This window comes from Vipera berus (assembly GCF_964194415.1).
Source record: "Vipera berus genome assembly, chromosome: 1".
Taxonomy (NCBI): Eukaryota; Metazoa; Chordata; class Lepidosauria; order Squamata; family Viperidae; genus Vipera; species Vipera berus.
The window spans coordinates 4,091,978-4,113,032 of NC_138202.1; the positions used below are offsets into that span (position 1 = coordinate 4,091,978).

Sequence of the window (21,055 nt, forward strand, 5' to 3'; positions counted from 1 at the left end):
ACCGGAGGAGCCCCGAGCCGCTTTCTTCCTTCCTTCCTTTTTTTTTCTTTTTGCACGCCCGTCCGCCTTTGGCTTTTGCACGCGCTTTTTCCACGCGCGTCCGCGCGCGCCTGCTGCGCTTCCGAGCGCGCGGCGGCGGCGGGAAAGGGGGGGGGATGGAGATGGGGAGCGTGAGCTTTGGGGGAGCCGGGTGGGAGAGATAGGCGCACGACACAGACACACACAGACACACACAGACACACACACGCACACACACACACCAGACACACACACACACACAGAGACAGACACACGCACACACACACCAGACACACACCAGACACACACACAGAGAGAGACACGACCCACGGACAAACGCGTCCGCGCGCACGGCGATGAACGGACCTCCACGCGTGCTTTTGCACCGTGCGCGAAGTTGGAGAACCGGGGGGCGCACCGTTTTTGGGCGGCCGCCGGTTCCGGCGGGGGGGACTACAAAGCCCGTGCGCCGCGCCCGGCGGCCCAGCCCGCCTTGTCAAGAAGGGGACGCGACGATCCGGCCGATCCCCGGGAGGAGTGGGGAAGGGAGGGAGAGAAAAGGAAGGGAAGATGGTTCGCTTGGGTAGCTGCGGATCCGCTACCGTCGGTCGGTCGGGTGGTTTCCCCTCCTTCCCCACCCCCCAAAAAAAAGTCGCGTTGTAAAGGAGAATCGGGTGGGCTGGATCGGGTCCTTTTGGCTGGCCAAGGCGCAGTTTGGCTGCTTAAGGCGCGTTCAGACGTGCAAGGCGGCGGAGCGGATCCTCGCAAAGCATGAACGCCCGGCCGGTGAAAGTGACAGCTCCGGTGGCTTGGATCTAATCAGAGGTTGGGAAAGAAACCTATTAGGGTTTTTGCTTGGAAGGATTGCACGCTGGGTCAGCCAAGAGCCCTGCAAGGTAGGCCCGTCCTATCTCCCTTCTACAGATGGGGCGGGGCTGGTTTTGGGGGGGGTGGAGCCTCTTAAAGCACTGGGGGGAGGCGGTTGGGGGGGGAGAGAAAGAGAGAGAACTTGAAGATGTCCAAATATAATAATAATAATAATAATAATAATAATAATAATAATAATAATAAAAAAATAATAATAAAATAATAATAAAATAATAATAATAATAATAATAATAATAATAATAATAATAATAATAATAATAATAATAATAATAATAATAATAATAATAATTTTATTTATATACCGCCCTTCTCCCGAAGGACTCACCCTGCTCTTTTAAGGTTAATTTCTGGAGGGGAAAAAATGGAGCAGGGGGTAGGACTAGAAGACCTCCCAAGCCCCTCCCGACTCTTGTTATTCTGACACTTTTGTTCCAGGGAGGTAGGCCACTAGAGAGGCCCAGGCTGGAGCCCAACATTTTTGTTTCCTGAGCAAGACGGGGTCATTAAGTGGCTTTTGCCCCGTTTTACGAACTTTCTTGCTACATTGGTTAAACCTTGCAGTCGTTAAGTGAGTAATGTGGTCGTTAAGTGAATCAGGCTTCCCCCCATCGACTTTGCTTGTCGGAAGGTCGCAAAAGGGGACCCCGGGACACCCACCCCCCCATGGGGACAACGCAACCATCATAAATAGGAGCCTCTGAATTTTGATCAGGTGGCCATGGGGAGGATGCTGCAGTGGTCGTTAAGTCTGGAAAAACGCTTGTTAAGTTGCTGTTTTGATTGCCGTTGTAACTTTGAACGGTCGCTAAATGAATGGTTCTACCTGCACTGCGGGCCTCCTCGGGAGGATGCCGGAAATTAAAAATAGTGGACGGAAGGAGAGAGAAATCGAGGTGGGGCTGGACTAGAAGACCTCCAAGGTCCCTTCCAGCCCCATTTTTCCCTGTTCTGTATTCTAGATTCGGCCTCCTTTGAATTCCTCAAGCAAATTGAAATAATTGTTTTGGAATTTCCTCTGGACTATTTTCCTTTCAGTCAGAAATTAATTTTAATAGGAGGAGCGTGATTTAATTGAAAGCCTGAAAGCCTTTAGTAAGCTTCAGTCGGCTAGTTCCAAGAAGTACTCGGCTTAACGACCACAACTGACCCCCCAAATTTCCGTTGGTAAGTGAGACCTTGGTTAAGTGAATTTTCCCGTTTTATGACCTTTCTTGCCACAGTTGTTAAGTGAATCACTGCAGTTTGATAAAGTTAGTTCCCCTGTTGACTTTGCTCGTCAGAAGGCCGCACGGCCCCGGAACGTTGCAAACCGTCGTAAGTGTGAGTCCTTGGCCAGGCGTCCGCATTTTGATCATGTGACCACGGGGATGCTGCAATGGTCGTAAGTGTGAGTCGGTTGTCAAGCACCCGAATGAAAATCATGTGGCCAAGGGGATGCTGCAACGGTCGTAAGTGTGAGCCGGCTGTCAAGCACCCAAAGGTAAATCACGTCGCCAAGGGGATGCTGCAACAGTCATAAGTGTGAGTCGGGCGTCAAGCACCCGAAGGTAAATCATGTGGCAAAGGGGATGCTGCACCGGTCGTAAGTGTGAGTCGGCTGTCAAACATCTAAATGTAAATCACTTAGCCAAGGGGATGGTGCACTGGTCGTAACTGTGAGTCGGTTGTCAAGCACCCGAAGGTAAATCACGTGGCCAAGGGGATGCTGCAGCGGTCATAAGTGTGAGCTACCTCCAGCGATTCACTTAACAACCGTGGGTAAGAAAGGTCATATAACAAGGCAAAACTCACTTAATTGTTCTCTTAGCAACAGAAATTTGAGGCTCAATTGCGGTCGTAAGTCGAAGAGCACCTGTGTATAATTTTATCAAAGAAATTTTAGCAAGGTAAAACCCATATGGATATTTGGAAGAAATTAAGTAATGCCTCTACCAGGGGTAGGCAAGCTTGGCTCTTTTATGACTTGTGGACTTCAACTCCCAGAATTCCTCAGCCAGGCATGCTGAGGGGAAAGGGAGAGGTTTCCAAGCTGAGCCATGCTGGCTGAGGAATTCTGGGAGTTGAAGTCCACAAATCAGAGATGCCAAGGTTGGCCTAGGGCAGGGGTAGGCCACCTTGGCTCTTTTATGACTCGTGGACTTCAACTCCCAGAATTCCTGAGCCAGCCACGCTGAGGGGAAAGGCAGAGGTTTCCAAGCTGAGCCATGCTGGCTCAGGAATTCTGGGAGTTGAAGTCCACGAGTCATAAAAGAGCCAAGGTTGCTGAGGTGATAATAACTAACTGATAAGGTGGCTTGGGATGGAGAGGAGAATAGAATAGAATAACAGAGTTGGAAGGACACAAAGCTGGCCCACAGGGGGTTGAAGAGATGATATGAAAACGAAATTACACGTAGTCCGTCTGAATGGGTTAGCGACTGTTCAAAGTTACAAAAAAAAGTGATGAAAAAAAGTGACTGAACGGCCAGTCCTCACACTTGTGACTGGTCCTCACCGTCACAGTGGCCACAGCATTCCCATGGTTACAAAATCGCAATCGGGGCGCTTGCATACATTTACAACAACTGCAGCATCCCAGGGTCACCGAACGGCCCTTTTCGACCTTGCCTGTCAATGGGGAAAAAGTTGAATTCGCTTAATGACCATGTGATTCACTTAATGACAATGGCAAAAAATGTGATAAAATCAGGCACGTTCGTGTTTATTGCTTTATCCGCCAAATTTATTGGTCGCCCATCTCACAGGGCTTTCCAACCTTTTCACCCACTGTACCACTTTTAGGATACGGCAACATCCGAGGAACACCAGTCGCCTAGCAAGGTGTCAAAAACCTGATGACCCCCCCCCCAAAAAGGGGAAAAAGTGATGAAGTACAGGTAGTCCTCGACTTACAACAGTTCGCTTAGTGACTGTTCGAAGTTACAATGGCACTCAAAAATGTGCCCCCCAAGCCACAGCCAAGCAAGACGCCCGCCTGCCCGCCCGGCGGCGCTCTTCCTCCTGTCCGAGGTTTTCATCGTTGTGAGCATTTCTGTGGAGGATTGGCAGCAGGGGTGGGGTGGGGGTGTTTGGTTTTTATTCCCCCCCCCCCCGTCTGCTGGGTGGTTGCAGCAGGTTTTGGTCACGTCACATGACCCTGGGATACTCTGACCGTCATAAATATGAATCAGTTGCCAAGCATCTGAATGTAAATCACAAGACCCTGGAGATTTATTTATTTATTTATTTATTTATTTATTTATTTATTTATTTATTTATTTATTTATTTATTTATTTATGGGACTTATATGCCGCCCTATCTCCCGAAGGACTCAGGGCGGCTAACAACAATAAAAACAACAATACAAAAGTTAAAAGAAATTAAATAAACAGCCCCAAAATAAATTAACTAAACAATTAAAAATTAAAACATTTTAAAAACCCGTCGTCAATCCAGGTCAGCCTGATGAAAAAAAATGCTGCAACATTCCAGCTGATCGGCGCTTCTTCTGGGCTCAACAGAAGCGCTGGGATCAGCGCTGAGCTCCAGCTGGAGCCTGGCGCTTCCGCTGAGCCCTGACAGCCCCAAAGAAGCGCTGATCCTGGCGCTTCCGCTGAGCCCCGACAGCCCTGCAGCTCCAGCCGTCTCTCGCTCAGGCTTGCGCGGTGCTGCCACCGGTTCAGCTCATTCCCCTCCCCCGCTACCAGTTTTCTAGGATGGTCGCATACCACCCGCCAGGTGCCGATGTACCACAGGTGGTACCCGTACCACTGGTTGAAAAGCCCTGCCATAGGGTAACGCACGGTGACTCACTTAACAACTGCCTCGTTTAGCGATGGATGTTTTGGTCCCAGGTGTGGTCCTAAACCGAGGACTACCTGTAAACCAAGTTGTAGACGAAACCAATTACAGTAGCCCATCAGCCTTGGAAAAAATACTTCATGAATCTTCCACACATTGCTATACTTAGGTTAGGTGTAGAGAGTTGATAAATAAGTAAATATTTGGACGGGAGACCACCAAGAGTTTCTGAACCAATAGATTAGATACAGAAGAGCAAGTCACTTTTTCACAACCTGCAAGAAAGTTGCAGGGTTGTTCATATACCTGGAGCCCTAGTGGACAGTCACTTCAATAGGAGCCAGCCGTGTGCTGCAGCTGCCAAAAAAGCCAACACAGTGCTAGGCTGCATTAACAGAGGGATGGAATCAAGGTCACGTGAAGTGTTAATACCACTTTACAAGGCCTTGGTAAGGCCACACTTGGAATCCGGCATCCAGTTGTGATCACCATGATGTAAAAAAGATGTGAAGACTCTGGAAAGAGTGCAGAGAAGAGCAACAAAGATAATCGGGGGGACCGGAGGCTAAAGCATAAAATACAGTTGCATTAATAGCGGGATAGAATCAAGATCACATGAAGTGTTAATACCACTTTATAACACCTTGGTAAGATCACACTTGGAATGCTGCATCCACATTTGGTTACCACATTATAAAAAAGAAGTTGAGACTCAAGGAGAGAAGCAACCTGGAATTAAGGAGAAATTTCCTAACAGTTAGAACAATTTATCAGTGGAGCAACCTGCCTCCCGAAGTTGTGAATGCTCCAACAATGGAAGTTTTAAAGAAGAGATTGGACAATCATTTCTCTGAAATGCTACAGGGTTTCCTGCCTGAGCAGGGGGTTGGACTAGATGACCTCCAAGGTCCCTTCCAACTCTTTGTTATTCTATATTTTATACTCTAGAACGAGTACAGAGAAGAACAAAAAAAAAAGACAATTAGGCTGGGACATGAGGCTAAAACATGAAGAATGCTTACAGGGATTGGTTATGTCTACTTTAATGAAAAGTAGGGGTGACAGGATCGCAGTGTTCTGGTATTTGAGGGGCTGTCGCAAAGAAGAAGCAATGGATGGAAACTAGTCAAGGAGAGAAGCAAACTGGAATTAAGGAGACACTTCCTGGCAGTGAGAACAGTTAACCAGTGGAACAGCTTGCCACCAGAAGTTGTGAATGCTCCAACACTGGAGGTTTTTAAGAAGAGACTGGACAGCCATTTGTCCTGAACACTACAGGGTCTCCTACATGAGCAGGGGGTTGGACTAGAAGACCTCTAAGGTGACTAATTAAGTTCAACAGTCACTAAACGAATAACTGTAAGTCAAGGACTACCCCTAATGCGTGCCCACTTGGGAGTTGATACTGGAAATTAAAAATGGTGGAGGGGGAGAGAGAGAAATATATTCTATTTGAGCAAGGAGTTGGACTAGAAGATCTCTAAGGTCCCTCCCAATTCTGTTATTTTTACAAGAAGTTACCTTCGCTTGTTGTTGTTAGTCGCAAAGTCGTGTCTGACCCATTGCGACCCCATGGACAATGTTCCTCCAGGCCTTCCTGTCCTCTACCATCTGCTGGAGTCCATTTAAGCTCACGCCTACTGCTTCAGTGACTCCATCCAGCCACCTCATTCTCTGTCGTCCCCTTCTTCTCTTGCCCTCCATCTTTCCCAAGATTAGGCTCTTCTCCAGTGAGTCCTTCCTTCTCATTAGGTGGCCAAAGTATTTGAGTTTTAGCTTCAGGATCTGGCCTTCTAAAGAGCAGTCAGGGTTGATCTCCTCTAGGACCGACCGGTTTGATCGCCTTGCAGTCCAAGGGACTCGCAGGAGTCTTCTCCAGCACCAGAGTTCAAAGGCCTCAATTCTTTGGCGCTCAGCCTTTCTTATGGTCCAACTTTCACTGCCATACATTGCAACTGGGAAGAGCACAGCCTTGACTATACGCACTTTTGTTGACAGGGTGACGTCTCTGCTTTTTAGTGTGCTGTCTAGATTTGCCATGGCTTTCCTCCCCAGGAGCAAGCGTCTTTTTGGCAATTTCCCAAGCGGATCCAAAGAGAAACCCCAGGCTGAATATTTTGGGCTGACCCAATACAATTTTTTTTTAACCTCTGTCCCCTTCTTGTCTGTTTGTCAGCTGTGTTGACAGTTGTCCTTTGCATCCAAAAATGGAGTTTGTGTTTGTTTTTAACGGATTTGGCGATAGAAAAAAAGCACCTTGTTCCATTTCAAGAAACCCAGGAGAAAGGTCCAAAAAAGCGGAATAACAAAATAAAACGAGTTGGGAGGGATCTTGGAGGTCATCTAGACCACGGCTTTTCAACCTTTTCACCCACTGTACCGCTTTTAGGATATGGAAACATCCAAGTACCACCAGTCGCCTAGCAAGGGGTCAAAAACTTGATGACCAAAAAAAAAAAAAAGAAAGAAAAAAAGTGAAGTACAGGTAGTCCTCGACTTACAACAGTTCGCTTAGTGACTGTTCAAAGTTACAATGGTACTGAAAAAGTGCTCCCCAAGCCACAGCCGAGCAAGACGCCTGCCTGCCCGCCCGGCGGCGCTCTTCCTCCTGTCCGAGGTTTTCATCGTTGTGAGCATTTCTGTTGAGGATTGGCAGCGGGGGTGGGGTGGGGTGGGGTGTTTGGTTTTTATTCCCCCCACCTTTGCTGGGTGGTTGCAGCAGGTTTTGGTCACTTCACATGACCCTGGGACACTGTGACCGTCATAAATATGAATCAGTTGCCAAGCGTCTGAATGTAAATCACAAGACCCTGCAGATGCTGCAACATTCCAGCTGATCGGCGCTTCCTCTGGGCTCAGCAGAAGCACCGGGATCGGCGCTGAGCTCCAGCTGGATCCTGGCGCTGATCCTGGCGCTTCCGCTGAGCCCTGACAGCCCTGCAGCTCCAGCCGTCTCTCGCTCAGGCTTGCGCGGTGCTGCCACCGGTTCAGCTCATTCCCCTCCGCCTCTGCCACTTTTCTAGGATGGTCGCGTACCACCTGCCAGGTGCCAACGTACCACAGGTGGTACCCGTACCACTGGTTGAAAAGCCCTGTTCTAGTCCAGCTTCTGCTCAAGCGGGACACCCTATACCATTTCAGATAAATGGTTGTCCAGTCTCTTCTTGAAAACCTCCAGTGATGGAGCATTCACAACTTCTGGAGGCAGGTTGTCCCACGGGTTAATTGTTCTAACTGTCAGAAATTTTCTTTTCCTTGTTGGCAGTCAGTCCCTAAACAAAGTGTTGTCTTGTGCTTGCGTTTTTCTTCCCCCCCCCCTAAATCCCAGTTGATCTAGTTTTTAGAAACACAATAAAAGAGTTGGAAGGGAACTTGGAGGTCATCTAGTCCAACCCCCTGCTCAGGGTTCTGGTGCAGATCTGGGGCTAAATCCCGTTGACTCAATGGGGCCGATTTCTCAAACAGGATAGAATAGAATAGAATTACAGAAGAGAAGAGAAGAGCTGGAAGGGAACTAGGAGGTCATCTAGTCCAACCCCCTGCTCAGGGTTTGGGGGATGATGGGCTAAATCCAGTTGACTCAATGGGGCCGATTTCTTAGCTAGGACAGAATAAAATAGAATTACAGAAGAGAAGACCTGGAAGGGAACTTGGAGGTCATCTAGTCAACCCCCTGCTCAAGCAGGAGACCCTATCCCATTCCAGACAAACAGCTGTCCAGTCTCTTCTTAAAAACCTCCACTGTTGGAGCAGCCACAATTTCTGGAGCCAAGCCGTTCCACCGATTATTTTTATTTTTATTTTTTTAATTCCCATTTATATCCCGCCCTTCTCCGAAGACTCAGGGCGGCTTACGAGCTTAGCAGTAGCCTTCATTCTATGTATATGCCTGCTTATTAGGGCTTTCACACACACCCCAAGCGGCATTATTACAAAGTCAGCTTAATTGCCCCCAACAATCTGGGTCCTCATTTTACCTACCTGGGAAGGATGGAAGGCTGAGTCAACCTTGAGCCTGGTGGGACTCGAACCTGCACTGATTGCAGGCAGCTGGTGTTACTTTAGGAGGCCTTAGCCCACTGCTCCACCAAGGCTTTCCTTTCCTTTCCTTTTCCTTTTCCTTTCCTTTCCTTCCCCATCTACTTACTTCTTTTCCTTTCCTTTCCTTCACTATCTATTTACTTCCTTTCCTTTATTTTCCTTTTCTTCCCTTCCTTTCCCTTCCCTTCCCTTCCCTTCATCTATTTACTTCTTTTCTTTTCCTTTCCTTTCCTTTCCTTTCCTTTCCTTTCCTTCCCTTTTCCTTTCCTTTCCTTCCCTTTTCCTTTTCTTTCCTTTTCCTTTCCTTCCTTTTCCTTTTCTTTCCTTTTCCTTTTCCTTTCCTTCCTTTTCCTTTCCTTTCCTTTCCTTCCCTTTTCCTTTTCTTTCCTTTTCCTTTCCTTCCTTTTCCTTTCCTTTCCTTTCCTTCCCTTTTCCTTTTCTTTCCTTTTCCTTTCCTTCCTTTTCCTTTTCCTTTTCCTTTCCTTCCTTTTCCTTTCCTTTCCTTTCCTTTTCCTTTTCCATTTCCTTTCCTTCCTTTTCCTTTTCCTTTTCTTTTCCTTTTCCTTTCCTTCCTTTTCCTTTTCCTTTTTCTTTTCCTTCCCTTTTCCTTTCCTTCCTTTTCCTTTTCCTTTTCCTTCCCTTTTCCTTTCCTTTCCTTTCCTTTCCTTTCCTTTTCCTTTTCCTTTTCTTTCCTTTTCCTTTCCTTCCTTTTCCTTTCCTTCCTTTTCCTTTTCCTTTCCTTTCCTTTCCTTTCCTTTCCTTTTCTTTCCTTTTCCTTTTCCTTTTCCTTTTCCTTTCCTTTCCTTTTCTTTCCTTTCCTTTCCTTTCCTTTCCTTTCCTTCCCTTTTCCTTTCCTTTTCTTTCCTTTTCCTTTTCCTTTCCTTCCCTTTTCCTTTTCCTTTTCCTTCCTTTTCCTTTCCTAAAATTTCCTTTTCCTTTTCCTTTTCCTTTCCTTTCCTTTTCCTTTCCTTTCCTTTTCCTTTCCTTCCTTTTCCTTTTCCTTTTCCTTTTCCTTTCCTTTTCCTTTTCCTTTCCTTTCCTTCCTTTTCCTTTTCCTTTTCCTTTTCCTTTCCTTCCTTTTCCTTTTCCTTTTCTCAAGGCTGAGTCGACCCTGAGCCTGGTGGGACTCCCATGGTTAGGAAACTTCTTACTTCCAGGCTGCTTCTAAATCCCAGTTCACCTTGGTCTGGTTTTTTTCCCCAGAAACGTGCTGGTAGGCAGATTACAGCAAGACGTGGATGAGTGAAACGTCCCTTTAGCAGCCCCACCACCACCCCCCCACACACACAGTGATCAGGGGTTTCTTGAGGACATATTTAATTTTTTTCCGCCGTCCCACCCTCCTTGCCTAGTTCAGGAAGTGGCAGATGGGAAAAGTAAGAGAGGAAGGGAGGGCAAAGCAGGACAGGCAGTTGTTGACGTTGTCGGCTGACCTTGTGCGTTCTCAAGCCAACTTTTATCGCTTCCCTTGGCTGTGAGACCCTGACAATTTTATCAGGATTTGTTAAATGTCCGCCGGCAGAACCGAAGGAAGGCTTCGGGGCTGCCTCCCACCAACCCTTTTTTTTGGGGGGGGGGAAGGGAGGCAAAACTTCAGCCGTTTGTACATCACGCGCATCCATTTTATTTTATAGTCGGGTTTTTTAATTATTTATTTTTATCTGCTGGGTTTAGGGTCACCCAGCCTGACGGGTATGAGACGGGGCAGCTCTGCAAATCAATTTAAGAAATAACTCAAATAACCCTTTATAAATGCACAGTAGCAGCCGTTCTCGACTTACGACCACGACGGAGCCCCAAATGTCGGTGGCTCAGCGAGAAATTTGTTCAGCGGGTTTTGCCCCGTTTGATGACAGACAGCAATCCAGTCTCTTCTTGAAAGCCTCCAGTGATGTAGCACCAACAAGAATTGAAGACAACTTCTGTTCCATTGGCTGATTGTTCTGTCAGCAAATTTCTCCTTATTTCCAGGTTGAATCTCTCCTTGATCAATTCCCATCCATTATTCCTTGTCTGGAGGAATGCTGTCCATAGGGTCGCGATGGGTCGGACACGATTTCCGCAGCTAACAACAACATTCCTTGTCTGGTCTTTGGAAAATAAGTTGACCCCCTCCTCTCTGGGGCAGCCCCTCCAGTATTGGAAGGCTGCTATCACGTCTCCCCCGGTCCTTCTCCTCACTAGACTAGCCGTGCCCAGTTCTTCATGTGTTTTAGCCTCCAGTCCCCTAATCATCTTTGTTGCTCTTCTGTGCACTTTTTCTAGAATCATAACATCTTTTTTATAGTGTGGGGACGAAAATTGGTTGCAGTATTCTAGGTGTGGTCTTACTAAGGCTTTATAGAGTGGTATTAAGTTCCTCACGTGATCTTGATTGAATCCCTGTTAATGAAACTTAGGATTGCATTGGCTTTTTTCGGCTGCCGCTGCACCCTGTTAGCTCCTATTTAATGGATTGTCCACTAAGATTCCAGGATCCTTCTCACAGTTGCTGCTATTAAGCCCGGTTTCACCCAATCTCTGTCTGTGTCCTGTGTCTGTTTTTTCTTGCCTAAGTGTAAGACTTTACTTTTCTCTCCTACACTGAATTTCATTTTTTTTTAAATTCCATTTATATCCCGCCCTTCTCCGAAGACTCAGGGCGGCTTACGAGCTTAGCAGTAGCCTTCATTCTATGTATATGCCTGCTTATTAGGGCTTTCACACACACCCCAAGCGGCATTATTACTGGGACCCTGAGAGATGGTTGGGCAAGGACAGGAGCCTCCACCACAAATTTAATAAGAAGCCCCTGGTGCATTTTTTATCTCGATTTTTTATGGGGTTAGGGAGAGGGGAGGGTTCTAAAAAGGTTCGGTTGGAGACTGGGGGGGTTCCACCAACCGTTTCTCAGACCAGGCCGGGGATTGCTCGCGCCGCGGTGGGGCTTGGGTTGGGGGCCTACGGGGCCCCGGAGCGGGGTGTGGGATTGCCTATTCCCACGGCGGTAGGGAATGGCCGCAGGTGTATGAACAGAGGGCCGTATCAATACCCGGGAGTGCGTCCCCGCTGTCTTCAAGCGGTGATGCGCTCCGACCCTCTGATTTCGGCTCGTGGTACCGGGAGCAAGGATGAGCAGCCACCTGAGCTCAGGCTCGTGTATTTCAATGCCAGGTCCGTAATGAATAAGGCTCCTCTCATTCAGGAGTTGATTGAGGAGGAGCATGCGGACCTGGCTTGCATTACGGAGACCTGGTTGGGCCCAGAGGGCGTGGTCCCCCTGGTTGATCTTTGCCCATCAGGCTTCCGGGTGCTGCACCAGCCTCGGGCTCAGGGTAGGGGTGGTGGAGTGGCAGTAGTTGCAAGGGAGACCTTATGTCCGCGGGAGGCCACCATGGTCCAGATAGTCGGGTGTGAGTCCCTCCTCCTGAGATGTGGTCCCAGAGCTCAGTTGGGCTTGCTGCTGGTGTATGTTTCACCTAGACACGTGGCAGCAGCCCTGCCTGAGCTTCTCGATATCCTCTCAGGGTTGGTGGTTGAGTTCCCCAAACTTATAGTTTTGGGTGACTTCAACCTACCATCCCTGGGGGGATCATCTGAGTTAGCTCGGGAGTTCATGGCTTCCATGACGGCCATGGACCTGAAGCAGGTTATTCTGGGCCCAACTCACGGGGGGGGGGGGGTGTCACACGCTCGACTTGGTTTTTCTATCCGGACGGTGGTTAGATGATCTTGGGGGGGGGTTTCTCCAATTATTTCACCCCTGTCATGGACCGATCATCATCTCCTGCGGATGGTCTTCCGTTTTGCCACTCCCTGTCGTGGGGTTGCTGAGCAAATAAGATGGTTCCGCCCTAGGCGCCTTATGGACCCTGAGCGGTTCCAAACGGCGCTTGGGCCCCCACCTGCCTCCTTTGCTCACAGCTCGGTCGATGCCCCGGTGGAAGCCTGGGAAAGGGCAGCCACGGAGGCACTCGACCAAGTTGTACCCATGCGGCCCTTGACCCGACGCAGATCTCAACGGGCCCCATGGTTCTCCATGGAGCTCCGCGAGATGAAGCGTCGGAGACGGGGCCTAGAGAGCTGTTGGCGGTCCAGCCGATCCGAATCCGACCGGTTACGACTAAGGTTGTTTACGAGAACTTATCTCGCAGTGTTGAGGGTGGCTAGGTCTAACCACTTTGCCACCCTCATCGCGTCCGCAGATAATCGCCCGGCCGCCCTGTTTAGGGTGACTCGCTCCCTTCTTAATCAGGAGGTGAGGGAGGAACCCTTGCAGGGTCGAGCCGAGGAGTTTAGTCGATTTCTGTCGGACAAAATCGCTCGGATCCGGACCGGTTTGGACTCCGACTGGGCAGAGTCTGACGAAGAGGATACGGGCGGCCTTGTCGATTTAATCTGGGAAGAGTTCGATCCTGTGACTCCTGAAGAAGTGGACAAGATCATGGGGAAGCTGAGCTACACCACGTGTTTGTTGGACCCGTGCCCCTCCTGGCTGACTTATGCAGCCCGGGATGGGACACGAGGCTGGCTCCAGGCAGTGATTACGGCCTCTCTGAGTCAGGGTAGCTTTCCCGCCGCCTTGAAGGAGGCGGTGGTGAGACCCCTCCTCAAGAAGCCTGCCTTGGACCCAGCAATTTTAAACAACTATCGTCCAGTCTCCAACCTTCGCTTTTTGGCGAAGGTTGTTGAGAGCGTGGTGGCGCAGCAGCTCCCTTTGTTCTTGGATGAAGCTGATTACCTAGACCCGTACCAATCGGGTTTCAGGCCCGGGTACAGCACGGAGACGGCATTGGTCGCGCTGGTGAATGATCTCTGGCGGGCTCGGGACAGAGGTTGTTCCTCTGTCCTAGTCCTTTTAGACCTCTCAGCGGCTTTTGATACCATCGACCATGGTATCCTGCTGCGACGTCTCAGAGGGTTAGGAGTGGGAGGCACAGTTCTCCAGTGGTTCTCCTCTTACCTCCTGGGACATTCGCAGTCGGTGTTAGCAGGGGGGCAGAGATCGACCCTGAGACCTCTCATTTGTGGAGTTCCTCAGGGATCGGTTCTCTCGCCTCTCCTGTTCAACATCTATATGAAGCCGCTGGGTGAGATCATTCGTGGTTTTGGAGTTGGGTATCACCAATATGCTGATGATACCCAACTTTTTATTTCTACCCCAAACCACCCCAGCGATGCCCTCGACGTGATGTCCCGTTGCCTGGAGGCGGTCCGGGTCTGGATGGGGAGGAACAGGCTTCGACTCAACCCTGACAAGACTGAGTGGCTGTTCGTGCCGGCATCCCGGGAAATTCCGATCATTCCATCATTGGCCATGGGGGGTGAGCTATTACCCCCCGTAGATAGGGCTCGCAACTTGGGGGTCCTTCTAGATTCACAGCTCTCTTTGGAAGAGCATATTGGAGCTGTGACTAGGGGGGCCTTTGCCCAGGTTCGCCTGGTGCGCCAGTTGCGGCCCTATCTAGACCGGGATGCCTTGCGTACAGTCACTCATGCGCTCGTGACCTCTCGTCTGGACTACTGTAATGCTCTCTACATGGGGCTGCCCTTGAGGTCCACCCGGAGACTTCAACTGGTGCAAAATGCAGCCGCGCGAGTTGTCTTGGGGGTTTCCCGATACTCCCATGTTACACCTTTGCTCCGCGAGCTGCATTGGCTACCGGTTGCTCTCCGGGTGAGGTTCAAGGTCCTAGTGATGACTTACAAAGCCCTTCATGGCATGGGTCCGGACTACCTACGGCAACACTTGCGGCCGGCGTCAACTTCCCTCCGTCCAGTGCGCTCCCACAGAGAGGGCCTCCTCAGGGTGCCGCCAATCAAAGAATGCCGATTGGTGGCCCCCAGGGGGAGAGCGTTCTCTGTGGGCGCGCCAGACCTTTGGAACCGCTTACCGGTTGATCTCCGGATGGCCCCCGACCTTCACTCCTTCCGGCGCGATCTTAAAACCTTCTTTTTCGAACAAGCTGGCCTGGTCTGATGGGATGGGGTTGGGTTTTTATAAATAGCTCTAATTTTAAGATGTATTAATTATTATGGGCATAATGGTTTAATCGCTTTTAATTTTTGTACTCGTTTTTTTGCTATGTATTGCCCTGTTCACCGCCCTGAGTCCCTCGGGAGAAGGGCGGTATACAAATTAAATTAAATTATTAAATTATTACAAAGTCAGCTTAATTGCCCCCAACAATCTGGGTCCTCATTTTACCTACCTCGGAAGGATGGAAGGCTGAGTCAACCTTGAGCCTGGTGGGATGCGAACCTGCACTAATTGCAGGCAGCTGGTGTTACTTAAGGAGGCATTAGCCCACTGCTCCACCAAGGCTCTTTTGTTGTGTTCCAAGTCTACCAAGATCCCTCTGGATCTTGCGGCCCGTCATTTAGGGTGTTGGCCATTCCTGCTAGCTTAATTTGGACTACGTAGGAGTTGTTGCTCTTTGGATTGGTGTGCAGCCTGAACTCAGTCACTCACGAGTCCTCCTAAGAGTAGGCAGCATTTGTGTCCCGGAAGACCATCGGCATTGGGAGCTACTAAGCTGGTTACCAGTTCTTGGAAGTGCTGGTTGTCCCTATTCAGTGCTTTTTTTGTAAAAGAAAAAGGTGCCGGAACTCACACGTTATACAACCCGCCTTCCCTACCCTACAAGGTTCCATCCAAAAAAGGTTCCGGAACTCCGTTCTGAGCGTTCAATGAGAAAAAAAGCCCTGTCCCTATTCCAGATACAGGACCAGCCTGTTTACCGTAGGTGAAAATGGCCGAAAGGATCATTGGCAGTTCCCTCCCTCCCATCCGGGACATAGCACAGGAGCGTTGTTTGAACACGGTCCGTATGAGTATCTGGGAAACTACACATCCTCTTCACAACCTGTTTTCCTTGTTCCCTTCTGGGAGGAGGGGGGCTTTGTGGTATCCGCAGCAGAACATCCAGATTCAGCCATAGTTTGATTCCATACAGCAATTTACCTTGTGAACTCTCAGGATTCCTCCTTCTGTTATATATTCAAGATGGACAGTGTTTAAGAGTTATTTGTTATGTATATGTAGGGGTGTGGGTCTATACATATGTTGTACGTAGTATGTTTCAGCTGTGTGTCATGTATGTTTCACTTTGAGAGCGGGCACCTAAATTTCACGTTTGATGCGAGCCGTCGCGCCCGCAGTAAAAAAAAATGACAATAAAGGTTCTTATCTACTTTCTTCCATTTTGCTTAATCAGGCAAGTATTTTGGGTCCAGTCAGAGCAGCAGGGTGGCCTAGTGGTGAAGACGCTCGCCTCCCATTCGGAAGGTTGAGAGTTCAATCCTAGGTAGCGGCAGGGCGCAGAGAGAAAATATCTGCTGTGCACCCCGCGTAGGCATCAGGAAGGGCAACTGGCCAGCAAATGCTCGGCTCCAGTCGCACTCCAAATTAAAGGATTACAGGGACCCAAATGAAACAAAAATTCTGAGTCCTGTCAATTAAAATGTCACTTGACAGGACTTACAAAGCGGGCCTCTCTGCAGGACATCATCAGAGACCCATATGAAACCAGCCTCCTCCTGAATTTTGCTTAAATGAGTTCTTAAACCTGCCTTTTTTTTCCTTCTATAGTCCTGACAGAATTGGCCTTAAAAATATTAATAACATGAAACAAAACTAAAAAAAAAATGGAGGGGTGATTGGTTTGCCATTTTCTTTCAGGATGTTTTTCTGGGTCCCTGTAACGCCTAGACTGCATTACATGGTGGTCTCCCACCCCTGCTTGGTTTTGCAGCCCAGCCTAGTCCTACCATTAAAAACCTAAAATTCATCTTCAAAGGCATCCTAATATAATGAACACACACGGGACATGCAACCTTCGTAAATATGAGTTACGTTGCCAAGTGTCTGAATTTTGATCACATGACCACGGGGATGCCGCAGCAGTCGTTAAGTGTGAGACGTGGTCACTTTTTTCCGTGTCATTTTAACTTTGGTCACTAAATCAACTGTTGTAAGTTGAGGACCACCTGCAACGATTCGTGGGAATAAACTGAGCTATTGAAACCCATAAGGGTGCCTTTGCAAAGCTTTCTTGGAAACGAGAGAGGAAATAATTCGTCCCCCACAATCACCTGGTTACACTTTAAAAAAAAAAAAAGAAGGAAGCACAATGCTGTAATGTAAAGTGCCATTTATTTTATCTCCCCATGATGAAAATATTTCCTTAAAAAAAATTGCACCATCATAATGCTGAACACATTCTCCTCAAAACACCCCTAAACAACTAAAGCCAAAAAAACAAAATACCCCCAAATTTTAAAAAAACAAAACTAGAGCAAAAACATACTGAACTGTCAAACATTTCACTAAGTTAAATTTTTTTTCTTGTTTAAAAATTGTTTAAATAGAGGCAGAGAAACAAAGAAGAAAGACATCCTTGGGTGCACGAAACCCCGTTTCCCTCCCGTCCCAGCTAAAAGCTTCACTGTTTCAAATATGGGTTCTGTCGAAAATAATAATTAAAAAAAAAAAAAGAAAGCAGTGCCATTTTGGACCGAGTGATCCCGGGACCGCTTCGCAACTCAAAACGCCGAATAGGGTACATTCAAATCTGCAGGAGTTCCCTCCCCCCAAATCGGAGCAAAGTGCGTTTGCACAGGGGAGCCAGAGAGAATTACAGTAGCAGCTGGGGGGGGGGAGGGGGGGAGAAAAGGGGGAGAACCAGACAAGAGAGCCATGCGCCACAGAGCCTCCTGCCGTCACGCTGCGACTTCTTACGGGCCACCTCGCAGGGGTGTAGGGTCCAAAATGTCAAGCTGTTATGTCGCAATAGGAGAATTGACGCTCTGGGGGGGTTGATTTGCAGAGAGACCCGCATAAAAATGGACAGAGCTGGTAATTCACCACCTCAAACTGTTGGGAGAGCCCAACCCGGCCTGCCAGGATTACCTAAAAAGATTTTAAAGTTTTCTTTGCAATTTTTTTTTTACTGTTCCTGGGGAGAATCCACCTGCTCTCTCTCATCGCTCTCCAGCAGGGTAAGGAAAAAAAGAGGAATGAAAACGCCCTCAACGATGCACATACGCACACACACACACACGTGCCATGCTCCATATTCCAGGCGCTCTTAGCTGCAACAGAGGAGGACAGCAGCCATGGGCCTGGATGCCTTTGAAGCATTGAAATGCAGCTAGGGCCTCCAAACCTGGGCCGGTTATAAAGACTTGTGGACTTCCGATTCCCAGAATTCTCCAGCCGGATATTCTGGGAGTTGAAGTCCACAAGTCTTAAAAGAGTGACCAAGTTTGGAGACCCCTGCAATAAGCTTTAAAAGGGAGACCTTTACTTTGATTGACTTTGATATAGCTGAAACACCCCCTCCCTTTTTTTAACAATAAAATCATTTATTTTATTTTTTACTTGGGACACCCAGCACATCCGAAACTCAACCAGCAGCGCAAGAGAGAAATGTGAATTTCCCGCCAGGCCCTGAATCGTTCCTCCCGACTTCCTTCTCCGAGTTGGCTGCTAGCCGCTGTTGCATCCTTTTTTCCTCCAAATTCAGCTAGCCAGGCCACCACCCCCCTGCTCTCTTTCCTTCCTCAAAATGAAATGTTGAAAGGGGAGGGTGGGGTGGGCTGCAGGTTCCACCAGAAAGAGCTTCAACCTGAGCGACAAGAAACGAAACCCTTTTCCCGCCTTGGATTTCCTGGGAGCGGGACGTATAGCAGCTTAAGCAGGAGGCAGCTCCTGCAAATTTGACCTCTTGGGGCTTGTGGGTAGCTCCATAATAATAGAATTGGAAGGGATCTTAGAGGTCTTCTAGTCCAACCCTCTGCTCAGGCAGGAAACTTCAGACAAATGAAGTTGTCCAATCGCTTCTTAAAAACTTCCAGCGTCGGAGCACCCACAACGTCTGGAGGCAGGTAGTTCCACTGGTTAATTGTTCCCACTGTCAGGAAATTTCTCCTTAGTTCCAGGCTGCTTCTCTCCTTGACTAGTTTCCCTCCGTTGCTTCTTGTCCTGCTTTCAGGCGCTTTGGAGAATAGCTTGACTCCCTCTTCTTTGGGGCAGCCCGAGAGGTTTAAAAAAAAAAACCCAGACCGGACAATAATTTTACCTGGATGGTTACAAGATCTCCTGCCTTGAGCAGCTAGAAGACCAACCGAGGTCCCTTCCAATCCTATTACTCTCTGCTCTATCCAACTTCAGCTGCGGTTGTGGGACCCGGCCTCCTTTTCCGCAGATACGAGCCACGTTCAACGGGGACCGATACGGAACTCGTAGGGAAAGGAAAGCCTTCCGTTTGGCTATGAATTTAGGGGGGTGGGGGAAGAGCGAGCTGGGAGATTGAGGTGGTCTTCTGTACGACCCCGCTGGAACTGTACCGACGGCTGGACAAAACCGCCGGTTAGACAGCTTTTTTTTTTTTTAAAGTGTGTGTCTTGCTCCAGAAGACTGGGTAGGATTCAGCCCGGCACCTCTGGGTGGTGGTGGCTGCTGCTGCCGCCGCCATTTTAGAGCAGTGGCCAATGAGGTCAGGCGAGGTCGCTCCACGTTCAACGGAGATCAGGTGGCTTCCAGCAAGCCGTGGGCTTGAATTTCTGAGGTGGGAACCCGCTGCAAGGCCCAGGGCTCCTGGTCTGCCAGCCTCGATGGGCCTTGGCTTTGTGGACACCAGGACGGCTCTGCCTGGCTCGGACGCTCGCTGGGATCTCCTCCCGACCGGAGGACAAAGGGACGGATGGACCAAGGAGAGGAGCGTCATCTCCAAGGGGCCACGGAGGGAGGGGGGAAGGGGCGGGGGGCAACCGCTGAGCGGGGCGTCTTATTTAAAGTCATCCCCCCCCCTCTTGGTCCTGCAGGACTCTTAACTGTTTTTTTTTTGGGGTGGGGTGGGTGGGAAACTAACGTGTCTACGCTGGCAATTCAAAGTATGCCTTCGGCCCACATGGGAATTTTAAAGATAGGGAAATGGAAGTAAGACGACAGAGAGAAAGTTAAGCAGATGAAAAGGGAAGGAGAGAGAAAGGAAAGAGAAAGAGGAGGGGGAAGGGAGGCAGGAATAGAATGGGAAGAAGGAAGGTAGGAAGAAAGAAAGGGAGGGAGGGAAGAAGGAAGGAAGGAAAGAGAAAGATGGAAAGACAGGAAGGAACGATGGATAAGATGGACAAAAGGTGAGAGGGAGGGAGGAAAGAAATGGAAGGAGAGAAAGAAACAGAAAGATGGATGGATGGATGGATGGATGGAAGGAAGGAGAGGACTGAGGCAAGGGGGCTGAAGACAGAGCCCCCCCCATCAATCATGGCCCAGCCAAGGAAACTTTGAGCAACTCCTCCTCCTCCTCCTCCGCTGCAGTGGCTGCCTCTCCTCTGAGCCAGGGAGGCCAGAAGAGCCGCAGGTGTGCAGCCCTGCTGCCAGGATGGCACTGCGGCCTCCTGGGACACCGGTGCAGAGGCGGCAGAGCCCAAAGCAAAGGAAAACAGCAGCCGGGCGAGCGATGCCAGCCTCGGGCAGCCCGGCTGTATCCAAGCAGCAGCACGAGATAACAAAACACCAGGGAGAGAGAGAGAGAGGGAGGGAGGGGGAGAGAGAGAGGGAGGGAGGGAGAGAGAGGGAGAGAGAGAGAGGGACGGAGGGGGAGAGAGAGAGAGAGAGAGAGAGAGGGACAGAGGGGGAGAGAGAGGGAGGGGGAGAGGGGGAGAGAGAGAGGGAGGGAGGGAGGGGGAGAGAGAGAGAGGGAGGGACGGAGGGGGAGAGAGAGGGAGGGGGAGAGAGAGAGGGAGGGAGGGAGAGGGAGGGAGGGGGAGAGAGAGAGAGGGAGGGACGGAGGGGGAGAGGGGGAGGGAGGGAGAGAGAGGGAGGGAGGGGGAGAGAGAGGGAGGGTGGGAGAGAGGGAGGGAGGGAGAGAGGGAGGGGGAGAGGGAGGGAGAGAGAGAGGGAGGGGGAGAGGGGGAGAGAGAGAGGGAGGGAGGGAGGGGGAGAGAGAGAGAGGGAGGGACGGAGGGGGAGAGAGAGGGAGGGGGAGAGAGAGAGGGAGGGAGGGAGAGGGAGGGAGGGGGAGAGAGAGAGAGGGAGGGACGGAGGGGGAGAGGGGGAGGGAGGGAGAGAGAGGGAGGGAGGGGGAGAGAGAGGGAGGGTGGGAGAGAGGGAGGGAGGGAGAGAGGGAGGGGGAGAGGGAGGGAGAGAGAGAGGGAGGGAGAGAGGGAGGGAGGGAGAGAGAGGGAGGGAAGGAGAGAGAGGGAGGGAGGGAGGGAGGGAGAGCAGCGTTTGCTGGCATCACACGGCCCTGAAAACAGGGACGTACACCCGGTCCTCACACTTACAACCGTCGCGGGGGCGCCTGGACGGGGGAGGTCCTTCAAGGGCAGGAGACGCCCTGCCTG

At 49.8% G+C, this 21,055-nt stretch overlaps 1 protein-coding gene across 1 annotated transcript in view; it reads right to left on the bottom strand.

Annotated features, from left to right (window-relative positions):
* Nucleotides 1-20,846: 20,846 nt before the first annotated feature.
* MAP2K2 (mitogen-activated protein kinase kinase 2) overlaps nucleotides 20,847-21,055 on the bottom strand; it is a 45,399-nt gene continuing 45,190 nt past the window's right edge. The window contains exon 11 of the mRNA XM_081321293.1: nucleotides 20,847-21,055. This exon is cut by the window's right edge and continues 1,407 nt beyond it. The gene's annotated coding sequence lies outside the window, so the exon portion shown is untranslated.